The sequence below is a fragment of the Diuraphis noxia genome, unplaced genomic scaffold (assembly GCF_037042655.1).
Source record: "Diuraphis noxia isolate RWA-SAM2 unplaced genomic scaffold, SU_Dnox_SAM2 contig0004, whole genome shotgun sequence".
Taxonomy (NCBI): Eukaryota; Metazoa; Arthropoda; class Insecta; order Hemiptera; family Aphididae; genus Diuraphis; species Diuraphis noxia.
In genome coordinates this window covers 47,482,155-47,499,800 of record NW_028301714.1, presented here as the reverse complement: position 1 = coordinate 47,499,800, position 17,646 = coordinate 47,482,155, and the positions used below count along the sequence as shown (strand labels likewise).

Sequence of the window (17,646 nt, the reverse complement as noted above, 5' to 3'; positions counted from 1 at the left end):
AGTGATGGTGACTGGGGAGAGTGGAAAACAAGAACGCGATGTGATGCACTGATGCGAGCCTGCGAAGGAAATCGTCCACAGAAAGCTTTCTCGGTGAATGGATATCGTAGTATAGTACCCTTTAAATGTCACGGTGATTAGAGATATACATGTGTTAGGTTATGATTATGATTTAAAGTAGGTCGTAGAAACGTTCTATCCTGCAAGGTGTGTAATAACATAAAAGTCTAAAAATAAATTCTAGATCGTTCTAAAGAATCAGATGAGAATTAGATTATATTAGATTGGGGTAGTTGTAATAATAAAATTTCAACCGAGTGTTTTGTACAACTCATGTATTACTAATGTAATAATTTACAACTATGGTTTAAGCGTAAACTCGATCTACCGAACAACCACTTATTAGTCATCAACACGATGAGTTGAATTAAAAAATTCGAATTTTTTGCCGACTCGAAAGTCAAGTCGAGGTCATCAAATTTTTATTCATATAGCACTATATTATATACACTAAGGAAATTGTTTTTAATACGTATAATGCGTCACAGTCGTGTTGCCTAAAATACGTCATAATATGCAATCGAAACTCGGTGTGTCCGGTGCACGCGGGGTGATGAACTCTGGCGGGCGGTGCTATATTCTAACGCGCGATTCATCATCCACCATCCATTATACCCTTCTTAATAATTTCATTATTATAGACGCTTACAATAACGAATACTTGGGATCTATTATTATTGTTTTTTTTTTAACTATTACGGTTCAAAAAAAATAAATACACATTACACACAAATATATACTATAATATTAATGATTTCTATATTATATAGGTTCGACACGATCGCAACCACTTTCCGGGTTTCAGGTAAGATATCAATAGGTGTATATTGTACATTTATAACACACACACACACATATATATATATATGTTCGAGCAATCGAGTCGTTCGAGGTTTTCTCGTAATCGTGCGTACTCAACCAACTTAGATAGGTATACGACGAGTTCAAGGTTCGGTGGAAACGGTTTTCGTATAGCAGCAACAACTAAACCTACTAGTAAGTAGATATAACGCTATAAATTCAGTGTCTCTATCAAGTATCAATAATATGTATATTATTAACATGGAAAGTTTTATGCACGAATGTGGTACGTCTGCGACCGTTATAATATTGTCCATGTTGATGCTATATTACTGACTCGGGGGCCAGGAAGGTCTATCATCATCTATCTATACGAATATATACGATATTGGCATTGTCCATGTCACAACATGACGAAATCGCTATATTTATGAGTCGGACATTCGGACGCCATTATATTATATAGGTACGTACAATAATATATAATATATATTACAATGAAGTCCGGACGCGTGAACAGCGCTACAATATATAATTATACCTATATATATATATAATGATATTACGGATATATTATTATGTGTCGTTCGTCGTTATTATGGGCACGTAATTTTTATACGATATAGGTGCGAAAATAATACCACTGAACAATACGATAGGTAGTATCAAAATATTTACAATAAGACCGCGTTACGTGTTCACTGTTCAATCGTGTATATTGATATAGTCGTATCGATTCGATTTTTTCTACGGGTCGTGTTCGATTTGAACTTTAGACTACATATATAATAATATACTATTATATGATCTAAGATCTGAACGCAGACGGAATAATATCGAGTGTTATTCACATCATATGCTATAATAAATATATATACGTATATCCTATTGATATCACATTGCTATACGAATTTTACAACATATTCAACATCGTATATCACGCTGATAATATTATTATATTGTATATACCCTCCAAAGTCAACGCAAGATTTAACAGACGGTCGGTTTATATTTTGAATGTGCTGGAAGATTTCCGAATATTCTATAATATACATCATTCTAGGTCCGAATCAGCAAGGCTTTAAAACAAGTTAAGACGATTTAATTGATTTTTTTTATCTGACCGCTGGCAGACCTCGTCGCGAGCTTAGTTTTTTCTACCATCATAATATAATATAATGATCGTTGAAGATTATTTTCGTTGAACCAACAGCTATTTACACTTTTGGAAACAACAATCGAATTCACTGATTGTATTCTTTATATTAGCGAGGGATTTCTTTAATTCTTAAAAGTTCAATAAAACACAAAAACTTTATCCGAAATTAGAGATAATTGAATTTGAAGTATACACATTGTAGGAATACATTATATACATATATATCATAATATGTGTATACACTATATAGGTATCAGTATAACTAGAATAAACACTTGCAGTAGGTGGTCAATTTGTTTGAAATGATAGCACGCTGAATGAAACATCCGAATTTCATTTAATGTTGAAGCGAATGCGTTTAATTATTAGCTATTGTACATGCATATATCGGCATAATATTATGACAGCTATTTTAATTGCATTCTAACTGTTTGAGAGTCGACTTTAATAAAATATCAAGTAAAAAATAACCTTGGCTTGTATTCATCAACATGCACCATAAATGATAAAAAATTGTTTGATTGTACAAGATGGTTTACAAATATATATTATGATGCATTTACGAAAAACTTTTTTTATTTAGCCGTGTAGCCTATAATTAATTATTGTTTATCCGAATATAACAGGAAATGGGCGTAGTTTTAAAAATTTGAACGAAGCAACTTCATTAAGAATACATAACTAATATTAGGCTCCTTACATTATAACTATATGCATATACAAATTATATTTTAACGGACTAAGGGGAATGTAAATTAACAGGGAAAAAATTAAATGTATAATGTATATAGGAACTATTGGATATACTTTTAAAACAAAGTCAATCAATTTAAAAATCTGATAAAAGTAATTTACATATTTTGTTGTTATGATGTTTAAAAATATTTCATAGGTTTGATAGAAACTGCAGATCAAGTCTTTTGCTTTCCTTTTTCAATCTATAAATAACTCCAATACTTGCGATTTTTTCGAAGTCATTATATCAAACGTGGTTTTTTATACATATATCAATTTGACTTGTTTAATTTTAGATTCTGAACGAAGTGATGAATGTATTGATTTTACAATGATGTGTGTTTTTTTTTTTTTTGTGTCTGTGTACAGCATAAGTAGTCGAAATAATGCTTCGATTTCAAACTTTGGGGGTGGTTTCCGATGTAAAATTGAAGATCCTTGGTGCATTATAGAGGTCAAAAGTAAACATTTTCCAATAAGTTTCAAAAAAATCGAGAAAAACAAAAAAAAAATGACAGAAAAACGAGAATTTTTGCGCAAAACCCGTTTTCGACCAAATCGATATTTTTATATGGTTGTTATTCAAAAACTAATCAATGTAAACTTTTTACTTGAAATTTTCACCAAATGTTAATGTTAGTGATATCTATATACAGTTTAATTTTCAAACATTTTCGACTTTTTTTGAGTTATTTATAGACCACTGAAATTTTCGATTTTTTTGAGAATTTTTTTTTGAAGTGTTGGTAAAAAAATGTTGGACGACCAAAAAACCTAGAAAATTTAATACAAGGTTCCTTATGTGTTTTTCTTATTGTAGCTAAAAAAAAATTAAAAATCGTAAGTCACCATTTTTTTTAATAAGCGTTTACAATTCAAAATTTTACGAAATGTGTCGAAAACGCGAAAATTTGCAAGTAATTTTGAAGTAGACAAATCATAAAATTTTTTGCGTTTATAACTAAGGATTAAAAATACAAAACTAAGTTTTCCATAAGTTTTTCTTCAAGTAGCTATAGAGAAAACTCGAAACATCATTATAGGAAAAATTTTAAGTGCATTTGAATTTTAAATTTTTACGAAATAGCGTAACGATAACGATTTATCCTCAAACGATTTTAAACATTTGTTATTATTCAAAAAGTATAAGTAGATACTTGAAAATTTTATCAGTTATTTAGATTGGCATTTTCTTTACATGATTTAATTTTCAAAATATTTTGACTTTTTTGAGGTATTTATGGACCACTGAAATTTTCAATTTTTCTGAAAATTTTTTTTTGAAGTGTCGATAAAATTTTTATGGCCGTATCAAAATACTTGAAAATTTAATACAAAGTTCCTCATAAGCTATTCTTATAGTGATTAAAAAATTATAAATATACATAGGCACGATTTTTTTTTATTAGCATTTGAAGTTCAAATATTGACTTAATACGTAAAAATCACGGCAATGTTCAAATTATCTTAGATCGAAATTCATAAAAGTTTTCTTTTTAATTCTAAGATTTGCGAATTTAATACAAGGCTCATAATATAGTTTTGCAATAGCAGTTGAAAAATAAAAGAAATATATAGCCACATTTTTTTTTACATGCATTCAAATTTTAATTTTGATAACATACGTAAAAATCACGAAAATTCGTAAATTATTTTATTCTAGAAATTCATAAAAAATTTTCCTTTTAAACCTAAGTTTTGAAAATTTAATACAAGGCTCCCAAAATATTATTACAATAGCAGTTGAAAAATCAAGAAATGTATATTCATATTTTTTTTTTATAAGCATTTAAAGTTCAAATTTTGTCTAAATACGTAAAAATTACGAAAATTCGCAAATTATTATAAGCTAGAAATTCATAAAAAATTTTCTTTTTAAATCTAAGCTTTGAAAATTTAATACAAGATTCCTTACAAATTTGTCAATCTTTATCACAAAAAAAATGTCCACCGGAAATTCAAATTAAATTTTTATTAGCATTTGAATTTCAAATATTGACAAAAATTCGTCAAAACCATGAATATTTGCAAATTATTTTGTAGTTCAAAATTCATAATATTGTTTGTATTTATATCTAAGGTTATAAAATTGAACACCAAGTTTTCCATAAGTTTTGTTTCAAATAGAAATAGAGAAAATTTGATGCGTCATTATATGAAAAAAGTTTTGAGTGTTTGAGTTTTAAATTTTTATAAAATCGCGTAATGATAACGATTTATCCTCAAACCAGGTAATTCGTATATCTATGATAATATAAGGTATTATGAATTATGATAACTACATGATAACTACACTAACCATGCCATATGCAAAATGCGTCTTAATTGAAAAATAAAATATATGTTTCAAAATAGAATATATGACAATATTAAAATATAATATATCCTAGACTGACAAATCATCTTCGTTCAGAATCGTTTTTCGTATACAATGATACCTATCATTGCATTCAAATTTAATCCCATCCATTACAGTAACCTACTGTACAGCAGAGCGACATCCACGACTTACTCGCTTTTTTCTCCTTGTCTTTGACATCATCATCTATATTGCCATTATATTTTTTAGATGCGTGTGAAACTATATACCTACCTAGACATCCGCAAAACCTAACGTTAGTTTTTTCATAGTAATCATAATAATTGTACCTACCTAAATACGTATTACTATTTTTCATGTAAAAACCACTTCAAGGTTATATTGTATTAAATTGCTGTCTAAAATTGTTAGCAATACACGTTTTACATTTCAAACTTATTTAATTTATGATTTAATGCGTAATGTAATATTTCGCACGAATCTCATCCATTGTATATAAGCGTATAACGTAATTAACGATTTGACATTGCCCAAGGCGAGGTATTCTTATATTTCTATAGTAAATATTTGTGGATATTTAGATTTAAGAAATACAGATCCGGACAATTATTTCATTATATTCAAAATAAAAACGTTGCATATTAACTGAACTTATTCTATAATATAATATACTCAATGATAATACATATGATGTTATAAGATACATGTCCTACTTATACATATATACAAGGTAAGTATAAAATTTTTATGCTTAAGGCCTCCCTATTGGGGAAAAAACATTGTGAAATAATATTTAAATTCAAAATCTAAGATTAATAACAATTAATTTAATTATAATTATTTTTATATAATTTAAAAAAATAACATCACTTATGCTTATTGTACTTTTTTTATGTATAGATTGTAAATAGATTAAAAATCTAGATTAAAAAAAAAAAAATAAAATAAATAATTATATTTGAAAGCTATAAAAGACAAATATTATTTAGTTATAAATTATAATATATTATATATTTTACTTATCCATTTTATTATGGAAACACTAGAAACGATGTTTATAGTTTGTTTGTATTTAATATTATATATACTTACCTACTTAACTTTTATATCTACGTGTATCTTTAATTTACAGTGATGATATTATATAAGCATTCAGTGGATTATGATAATTATTACCAGTAAATATTACGTTAAGTAGTCTAATAATCTCAACTCTCATTACATTACTGTAACGCGTATAGCTGGAACAAATTTTCGGTAGGAGTTTAAAACCAAATCATATTTATTTTCATTTTATGTATTTATGAAAAACCTAACTTAGAAAATTTATATACATGTATTATAATAATATATCTAAATAAGGGTTTTCATGCACTACATATGCGATAAATTTATAACATTTTTAATTAAATATTTTTTATTGCACTAAGTTTAGTAGTTTTTTTTTCTTTTGTGAAACTATATCGATCTATCATCTGGATTGAATTCAATTTATCTATATATAGTTGAACCCAACCTTTATATAAATAAAGTATATACCGGATGATCCATTTAAATGGGTATAGGTACTAATTATGTTGAAAAGTATTACATTTTTTAAAAATTTTTATAGACTAATGTTTTTCTAAAACCGTATAATATTTGATTTTTTTCACCCTTATATTTATTGGTGAAACCACTATCTACTTTTGATTTTCAAATTATAACATATATAATTAAAATATCATGAATTAATAAAACCAATTTTTTCATGAATTTACGTGTTAACATTTTTATTTTTCGTTGATTGGTTTGTGAGATACAACTTCTCAAAGTATTGGTGGTTTTTACTATTTTTCCAATAATTCATAAATAAAGATCAGGAGCTAGTGATAAATTCGATATCGCTGAATCCAAGGTAACAAAATAAATCCAATAAATCCAATTAGTCGATAACTCAATACACGATTAGGGTCTAAAGTACAATAGTAACCTTTAATTAATTGTTATTTTATTTTGTTACCTTGGATTCAGCGATATCAAGTTTATCACTATAGCTCCTGGTCTTAACAATTATTGGAAAAATAGTAAAAATCACCAATACTTTGAGAAGTTGTATCTCACAAACCAATTAACGAAAAATAAAAATGTTAACACGTAAATTCATGAAAAAAAATTATTTTATTAATTCATGATATTTTAAATTAATTAACATATAACTTGTGTATTAATAATTATATATTTATATATATATATGTATATAATATGATCAATTTTTAAAAATGTTGAATAATACTTTAGGTTTTATTTTTTTATATATTTAATTATAATTATTATTTATATATACCTAATCAATAATGCGTAAACAATTTTTAAATAATACCTAATTTAATACTTTAATTTTAATTGTTATATATTTAATTATTGTAATTTTACTTTTTTTCCGTGGTTTATTTTTCCCATTGCTTTTTTTCCGTGGACTTTTTTCTTGGCTTTTTTTCTGACTACCTTTAATCATAAGCTACCATTTTAAAATCAAAAGTTGATAGTGGTTTCACCAATAAGGGTGAAAAATTCAAATATTATACGGTTTTAGAAAAACATAAGCCTTAAGTTAAAAAAAAAAAAATTTTAAAGTTAATACTTTTCGAGATAATTAGTGTACCCACTTAAATGGATCACTTTGTATACTATAGATCATATATTATACATACATACAAGTGTAATTGTTAAATTATAGAAAATATCTATTTACAAGAAACATGAAATTAACAAACTCAACTTCTTGGAGAACAGAAAAAAGACAGTTAACTTTCCAATATTAATGAATGTAAAATAAATGTTTATTTAAATAAGTTAATTATATTTTAACAGCATATTAACGCTTCTATGAATTTAGATCTTAAAATATTTTTTGTTTCACAATGCTATATGTTGATACAGTAATACATGGTATTTAAACTATATTAAAATAATATATAATATTCAATTAAAATAATTTTTAAAATAGGTAACTAGAATAAATTACTCAAATAATTAAATGCACTGAATTAATGATCTGTGGTAAGAACGACGAATAGGTAAGACTTCTAAGACTAAGTTCTTATTTCAATTTTCAGTTGCATATCAATCATCGAGTTTCAAGTCCCGATAACTCACGGTGCTTTAATAATCTCTTTTCAATTTATATATTTATAGTTTTTCGTTACAAATGCTCAAAAACTGTATAGTAAATTATCATAAAGTATACGATTATATGCATTTGGCACGTCCAACAGACTTCTGACGGACATATTGTTTTATAGTTTATGTAGGCTCAATATTTTATTATCACCAAGATTATGCTTATTTGTCATTATGAGACAGATCTTATTCTAAATATTTCGACATTTGAAATCACCAATAATGAGAAAACGTTTAAAATATTTGTTGAAATACTGCAAAATATATTTGAGTTTTTACAAATACTTTTTGATCTCAAATGGTCGGACGAGTCACGACCTCACGAGAATTGTGTCATGGGAAATCGTGTTATCACTGTTATATCTAAACAAAATAAATCATAATAAGATACTAATAATAATTAAACATTTGATTTATGTTCTAATTAAAATAATATAAATCAAAGATACCAACATTTCGTTGCGTTTGTTCGAAATTCTATTATTGCTGTTACCAGTTATGTATTTAAATTTCTACATGACCTTAGTTTCAATCTTACAAATCAACTAAACTGGTATGAATGTTTTGACAGTATCATTCGTATACAATATTATAATATGCATACAATTCGATTTATTGGACAGGTTTTTTTCTTCACAGATTCTAACGTTATAATATTACGTATGGATATCACGCGTATTAATAATATTATAGATATATTGAACTTGTCATGATGTGTTTAATTTTTACAAGTGTCTATGAATCGTTAGACAATAGGCATCTACGAATATGAGTTTATTATTATATTGAAGCTATAGAATAAATGGCATTTATCGTGTCGAAGCACTCATATCGTCTGCTTTGTATACGCGAAAGCGTTCAATCAAAATATCGCTTTCGAAGTATTTAAATAAAAGAAAATATTGAGTCTTTAAACACTTGTTTACATTAGAGTAAGTCGTTTAATTTTTATATAGGTATAGGTACTATACGTCGATACAGTCCTTGCATATATATACACAGGTGCCTATTTTTGATTAATATTATTTTTATTTTTATGACATTAATTCTCCAAACAACATTTTATGCGCTTGTGTATAATAATATTATTTGTATAGTACCTGTATATTGAAATCGTTCTGTAACAGTTTTTACTTTTACCTATCATAAAATAGAACCGAGATCATATATTATGGGTACTATGATGTCGAAGGTATATAACCGTATGTCTGTAAAGTGTACCAGTTTCCTATACTATCTATAACATAATATATAAATATATAATAATAATATACATTTACATTATATGCACTTTTTATTACTTTATTTTTATTCGTGTTACGTTCAAAAACGTTTGTTCTGTTGTTGTATATAGGTACAGATTTAGAAATGATAATGTTTTATTATTTCATTCAACACCTTTATTTTATGAAACTTGTCCAGTGGTCTATAAGTGTGTATGTTTTATAGCAGAAGTTTTTTTACACACACATATTATTATTACATGGACTCAAATAAATTGGTTCGTTTTGTTTAGTTTTTTTAAAACTTTTAAATATATCTCAGTCCAATTATGAACATACACATTTAGTTATTCAAATAACCATAAAATGTTAATTCTATACTTCCAATGTTCTTACAAGAATGCGTTCATCCGTGTTATATATATGAAAAAAAAGGTTGGTCAAACGAGGTTCAGTAAACTGTTACTTTGAAATATTTATACAATTGTCTAATTTACAGTGTACTTAAAAAAAAAGAAATTAACTACTTTGAATTTGAAATTCATTTACAATAAATTACTCTAAAAGTTACCACAAGACAATATAAACGTGTTAAAAAGAAATGTGTACATTTATAACAATTATTAATTGTTGAAATTTATCATTAAAATATATAATACAATACAAATGATTTAGAACTCAATACTTTCTTGACAGGAAATTAATTATTCAGGATATGCCTGTAATTAAGTAATGAGTAATGACTAATATTTTTTTGTACACAAATTTAGTTATATTCCTATAGTTACTAATAACTAGGTAATGTAAGTACTTATATATGAATAATGATATACCTATTACTTAATCGAAAGATGTGCTTTATATTCTAATTCAAGCTTAGACACTATATGATATTATAATAGAGGTACAAATCTTTTCGAGGAATAAGTACGTTATTTCAAGGCCAAATTCATCTAGAAAAAACTAAATCTGGCGACAATAAAAAAGCATTTTATTCTAAAAGAAGATAATTTGGTGTAATGACGTTCTACAAAGTGGGCGGTCGGTAACAGTCTTAAATGCGGTACATTATTTTATTATTTGCAAATCACAAAATGAGTCGTCGGAGACGGTTACACGACGGCGCCATTATAATAATTATTACTATAACGTAGTGATGATGCGTGCATTAAATAAATTCCACTAAAAAGGAACACGCATATTATATTTATGTATAATATTATTCAAATAAAGACTTCGTGTCCGTTTTACGATCTATCCGTTCGGACAACCCGCTGGCTTTCGATATTTCGCACGTGTATCCACCACAATAATCCTCAGCCTGCAACATACACGCACATAGTGCATTTTCGGTTTACCATACATTATACGTCTAACTGTCCAAGTATTATAATATAATATTATGTACTTCGATATCCTGTAGGTCACGGCGATTGAGCGCCGAGTAGGTACCACAATATTTATGGGCATCGATATTGACATATTGTATATAAGGTAGGCATAACACGAACTTCTTTTACGATCCCAATTATACAATATATAATCGTGCGTATGTATATAAGGATGCCCGTGTGACACTGCAGGACGCAGGATATAGTTGATTACTGCAGACACTATATATAAATATATATCCTTGGGGATCCAGTGACGAGTTTAATGAGTTTTTGAAAATATTTAGTTTAACGTTTGACGTTAAAAAAACAAAACACGGGACGAGACGCTCGTGGAAGTGTCGCGTACGCGTTGTCTGTTGATCATCGTTTGTGTTTTCCGACCAGATTTCGAAGACATTTAAATTGGGCACTTCGGCTATTTATCGGTGGACCTTTATGTAACTATATAATAGTCGAGTGTCGCGGCGGGTTAATATATATATATATGTGTGTGTGTGTATAAGGACCGTGGCTGCAGATAATCTCTTATTTTTATCGGTTACAGACATCAAACGTAGGTATATATTGTACATACATATATATATTCATAGGGATATATACGCCAACGTATTTGTTTGTTGTATTTTTTATTTGATTTAACGAGCCACCATTTATCGGAGGGATGCGTTCATAAATCGAGTTTCAATTAAAACGAGAATATACGAAGTGTCGTTTTGTATATTATACTATATATACGTGAAAATGACGCGTGTATATAAATTTTAATGTAATTTATGTACTAGTCGTATAATACTCGTATACAAATCGATTAAAATATATATGCCATAATAGACGACAGCGGGATATCGATTTTACGCTCATTTTATCGAAATGTATATAAAATAGGCCAATAGCTCTGAACACTATAAAATTCTAATTTACTGGCAGCCGATCAATAAAATAACGATGCCAATAATAATATAATACATTAGCGTTGTCTTTCTATATACGGTGTAGGCTTTAATTTTTATTGTTGCGCTATGAGCCTAACGCCTATACGATAAGCATCATATATTCAAAATTAGGTAGGTACGCTTTTTTAAAATTTAAATATTTTTCGTGTGTATTTTACGTGGAATAAAAGGAAAAATTTTCACAAATTCCAAATGTTATGCCCCATATACCACTTATTGGTTTTTATTTTTTTTTTTACACAAAGTGCATAATACATATGTTCATTATGTTCACGTATTATCGTTGTATATACAAAAGAAGGATATTGGTTCTGAAATATATTTTTCTAATCCTTCAATTTTGTTTTCTTTGATACGCCTACCTATATATTGTAATCAACGTTCCCGACATTATATACTTGGCAGTTTAATACGACATCACGACCTATAGGTACCTCGTCATCCGGCTATTGTCATCGTGTAATTTTCTGATTATTATTAATGTTCTTTGATGGTTGTTAGTCTCTACCTGTAATATACAGATACCGCAGGTACTTTGACGATAATATTGTTAATTTAAAAATAATTACTAGGCGATTAGATAGGTATACCGTATATGAACTGGATTATGAATATTGAACATTATTGTAGTTGTTCACAAGTAGGAAAAACGAAATGATAATTCTAACTATTCTTAATTACTGCTTGGTCACAAATTATAAAACACGTAATATCATGGATCCGGATGATGATATTTTTTCTAACGAATACATTTATAGCACAATAATTTTTCAATTGCCTGATTGAGATACAAAGCATTTAATTATTTCGATATTTTGTAATCTATGACAATGTTATGTAATAAATATATCTATTAAGACGTATTATGTATTAAAGGAATTTTACGCGAATATCATTAAGTTCGAATATTAGACCAACCATGATGATGAATTACTATATATTATAAATTATAATTTTATATAATTATAATAATATAAATATATAATAATAAGAATTTCTGCATGAAGTCAGACTTCCTATTTTCTTTTAACAATTATTTTCGTTAATATTAGGTTTGAAATTGGTCGGAATTATAAAATAACAATTAATACTTAAGTATGTAATACCTACATTTATACATACTATACACTACAGTTACACTAGTATATAGGTACGTATACTCATATCAATAATATGTAATTTTTAGTTTTGGAACATTAATTTATTGATATATTAATATATTATAATATAAGTTCGAGCCGTTGGAAAAATAGATATTTTGGGGGTGATATTTTCCACCCGTCATTAATATTTAAAAAAATACTACACTGTCATCATAACACTATATTATACATATAGCCATGTCACTACACGTCATATATTAACCCCGAATCCCGAGGGACATTTCCATGTTACGATTAAGTTCTTGGATCAGTCGACAATATTATTAGATTATCGAACCCACACGCAGAAACACATTTTTATATAAGTACGCAGAGAAGGACTATACAATAATAATTATTAGTACTTATGTGTATATATTATAATGTCTAAATTGAAGAAGGGTGAACTTCCAGTTGGATATTTATGATGAAGGATGAGTACCTATATATGGTAAATTGGTAAGTGCAATGAGTATGGGGTGTACGGAAATGCCTTTATAATGGCGGTTATGATAGTATTATGGTAAAATTGATGGTATTTACTACTTAATGATACATTATTAAATTTTAAAAGAATGATTTTACATTGAATCTATCTATGGAAATAAATAATTTCCAAAAAAATTGTATACTATACGTGTAGCACAGAATCTGAAATGTATATAAAAATAAAATATCATGGGTAAAAGTGAATTAATATTCAGCAAATTGTGTACAAAAATTAAAAATGTCTAATACAAACTTTTATTATAACCAATTTAAAAAAATATGTCATTTTAAGGGCGTTGGGTGATACCTTTTATTAATCCTTCTTAGCCATCTCAATAACCTATGTATAAATTTTGAATATTAAATACGTCCCCCTTCGGTTATAAAAACACAAAAGACTTCATCGGGGTTTTGGCATTGAGAGAAAACGCGGATTTCTATCGTATCTTTACAGTCCATTGATCCAAACTTGGCGATGCCCGGTAGGACAATTCTGCATTGTCTGTATATCTCGTGAATGATGACCTGTCCAATACTTTAAGCTACATAAAAATACTATCGATCTATCCATGCACAATATATGTTACGTGTATACATTTTTTGTGCTAAAAATATAAATAATATTTTCCTAAATGTAAAGATTTTCATACGGCAAAAAACAAAATTACCACCGTTAGGTTGCGAGTATAGGTAATAATAAACAAATATTATGAGCTACTATAAAATATTTATAGTGACAATATTTTATACACATGATAAATTTAAATATAGCGGTATTGGTATATATCGAATATCATCACTTACTCGTAACTTTATAATTTTATTATTGTAAATGGATGTTATGTTTACATGGAAGTTATTTTAAATAAAAACTTTATAGGTAGATAGGTTGTACCTACATAATACATAGGTAGGTATCTATTTTTTATACTGAAATAAAATAAATAACGTTTCATTAACAAAACTCCAATTTGTTTAAATGAAATTTTATGAATTAATTACTAATTAAAAAGTATACATACCAATTTACTATAATATATCAGTAAAATTAAAAATAGCGATTAGTGCTCATGAATGAAATCTACAAGAAAATACGTCATGTGGTTTTTATTTTTGCATGTGACACTCCATATGAGCACTAAAGAAAAAGCCTAAAAATTAAAACACTTTATATACTAATATGAGAAGTATGACTGTAGGTGCATTTATACACGTATTATAATAGGTATGGAAAAAAATAGAAAAGTAATAACACATATTATATTTTAACATGTTCTACATTTTTAATGTTTTAATAGGAAGCAATAACTTTTTTTTATCTATTTAATTTTAAATACGATTTCGATGAAATGAAAATATTTATTGTACACATAGATATACGAGTATAGGGCTATAATAATTTATGTCAGTGGCTAAAAAATACTGAAAGGAGGGTAAGAAAATAAGTACCTATTATATACATTTAAATTCGTTCTCCTGGCGGGATAGAACGTTTAAATTAAATTTAGAAAACAGGCCCCACGAGACCGTGGCTAATGGGACAGATTCATTTGTACCTACGAGTATTTTATTTTTATTTTATAATTTTGTTTTTTATTTGAAGACATACTAAATCATTTCGTCTACCCTATTATGTGGTATAATATATATAATATAATAACAACAAAATACAGTTATTAAAACATTGTTAACTAACGTTTATATACGTTTATGTACGTATATAATAATATATTATATTTTAATGCAGTATTATATAATTCTTCATATTATTATTTAAGTATAATACAATAGAATGTTAAAAGTAAAAATAACGAGATGAAAAGTCTAACACTATGAGAAATACATATTAAAAATTAAGAAATTACGTGTAAAAATGTTGTACCACAATCAAATAATTCAAAATATGTTTTTAAACATTGTAACGGATGTGATCTCAAATTAACCTTGAGTAGTTGAGTACTCACTTGGATATTCTTATCAGATTTCGTATTATTTTTGAATAAATGCCAAATTATTACGCTCTTTGTAGCTAGCATAAGAAATGCACTAGTCACTAGTGACCTAACCATTAATTAAATAAAATCTATAATATACATTTTAAATATGATATCTCCTGTAAATTTTTTAGAAATGAAAATACATAAAATAAAATGTTTGAAGTTTGATCCTGATTAGATTTACCATTTAGTCGCAAGTTTAAATAATGTATTTTATACATAGGTACATATTTTATAAATATAATATTCTGTAAATGTTACAACTTTTTAACAATAACAACTGGAGAGAAACTGTTTAGTTTGAACCTCTTAAAATAGTATTTACCGCTTTTATCTACACATAATTATTAATTACTGATTGATGTGGTGATTGCTATAATATAATAAATGTTAATGACAACGTAGCGAAATTCATAAGAAATATTTTATACAAAATACATTTATAAAAAATAATTAATAATATGTATAATATATTATAATGTAGTTATTTGTTTATGAATTTTGATTGTTCATTTTTAGAGTTTTATAATGACTTGGTTATTTTTATAATTTTTTTGTAAATTACTCATTTGTATGCCAGTTGGTACCAATATTTGTAAGATTTTTACAACACGTGTGCTATCAACAAATTTTAACATTATACTATTTAAATTGAATTATTTGAAGTGATTCACATAATTTCTGCTTAAACCTGCATATTGTGTAAAATATGTAGGTACCTACTATGATTTATGAGTATATTGTATTGTATGCACAATAGACTATTTAATAGGAAGAGATAGATACATATTCAAGCTGAATAGCCATATATGTTTATATTATTATCTATTTTTTAATGCTTAATATATGTAAAATTAAACTATTGAAGTTAGTATTAGTCTAAACACCTAAATACTTGAAACTATTTTATCATAAAATATATTAATTACTCATTAGTTATTACCTACAGTGGTAATTATATTTAAAATTATTTTATAATTTATGCTTTTTAATTTTTTGTAATGTAATTCAAAAATCAATGTAATGTTATCAATTTTAAAAATGTAGATTTAAATGTTACATGTGAATGAGACAATGTCTTTTTTTAAAAGATAAGTCTTAATTTACCTTATTTAGAAGTGTAAAATTTTTATTATAATTACTTCTCGAAAATCGTCAAACAAATAGTATATGGTTTAATTGTTCAACAGATAGATCAAACATTATTCAAGCATGTGATGAGAATAGTTATTACATACTTTAAATAAGATTTTTCTAATTTTGTTCAATGCCCATCGGGTCTAGAAATGATAATATTAAATTATAGAAATATATATCACCGAGACACCTACGCTTTTTCGAAAACCGGTTAATCCATTATTATAAAAATAAAATAATTTATGCTAACTTCAGTAACTTCACCGTGGATTATTCGATTATGGTTTTTAGCATATTGATCTAAAATGCTATTACATTTTCTTTCTATTAACAGATACAGATGCAGCTAAGGTGAACCCCGTGTAATACGATGCAACATCAAAGATACAACCGACAAAGACGTAATATTTATTTTTTGGTAAATAAATAAGGAAAATAAGTTGTATTTGTTCTTAAACAGGACAGTCAATTAGGCTTTTTTGAATTGAATCACGAATGTCCAACAAGTCAACAAATGTTGAAGTGGTTTGAACAGTGGGTTGACTGAACAACAAAGTCAACATTGTTATCATCACCTTAAACATGCTTCCCCAGTGGAAATCATCAAACACTATGTCAACATGTTTACGTAAAAAAATGTTAATATTTTTAATAATACTAGTTCGTTAATAATTTGCAGTGTTTTTAATAGCAGTTTGATAGTTTGATTTTAAAATAATACCGGTAGACCTGAATGGTTTAAAAAGTATATTATTAAAACGCTATCTATTAAACAACCAATCAAAAAAAACTTGTATAATGAATACTTCATTGAGTAAATAATCATTAACGGTTTAATTAAAATCAATTAAGATTTTATGAACATTCTTATTAGTTAAATAATTTTCTTCTGGCTAAATTATATTTAGTAATCTATATGTCATCTAAACAAAAATAGTTAGTTAAAAATACTGAATTATGATTTATGTCTGAATTTAAATAATCAAAATAATTATTTATATAATTAACTAAAAAAAATTAAAAAGTGTATTAATAACCATAACTTTAAAATAATATATACTTTCCTACCTATTA

The 17,646-nt window shown here is 26.6% G+C and overlaps 1 protein-coding gene and 1 long non-coding RNA gene across 2 annotated transcripts in view; one reads left to right on the top strand and one right to left on the bottom strand.

The window, feature by feature from the left end:
* The window catches only part of GIIIspla2 (Phospholipase A2 group III), a 48,392-nt gene that overhangs the window by 4,108 nt on the left and 26,638 nt on the right, over positions 1-17,646 (bottom strand). The gene's annotated exons all lie outside the window — the stretch shown is intronic.
* On the top strand, positions 859-16,967 carry LOC149056134 (uncharacterized). Its single transcript, XR_016191564.1, has 3 exons — positions 859-1,056; positions 1,131-1,327; positions 16,907-16,967. It is a non-coding gene; the product is annotated as an uncharacterized LOC149056134 (long non-coding RNA).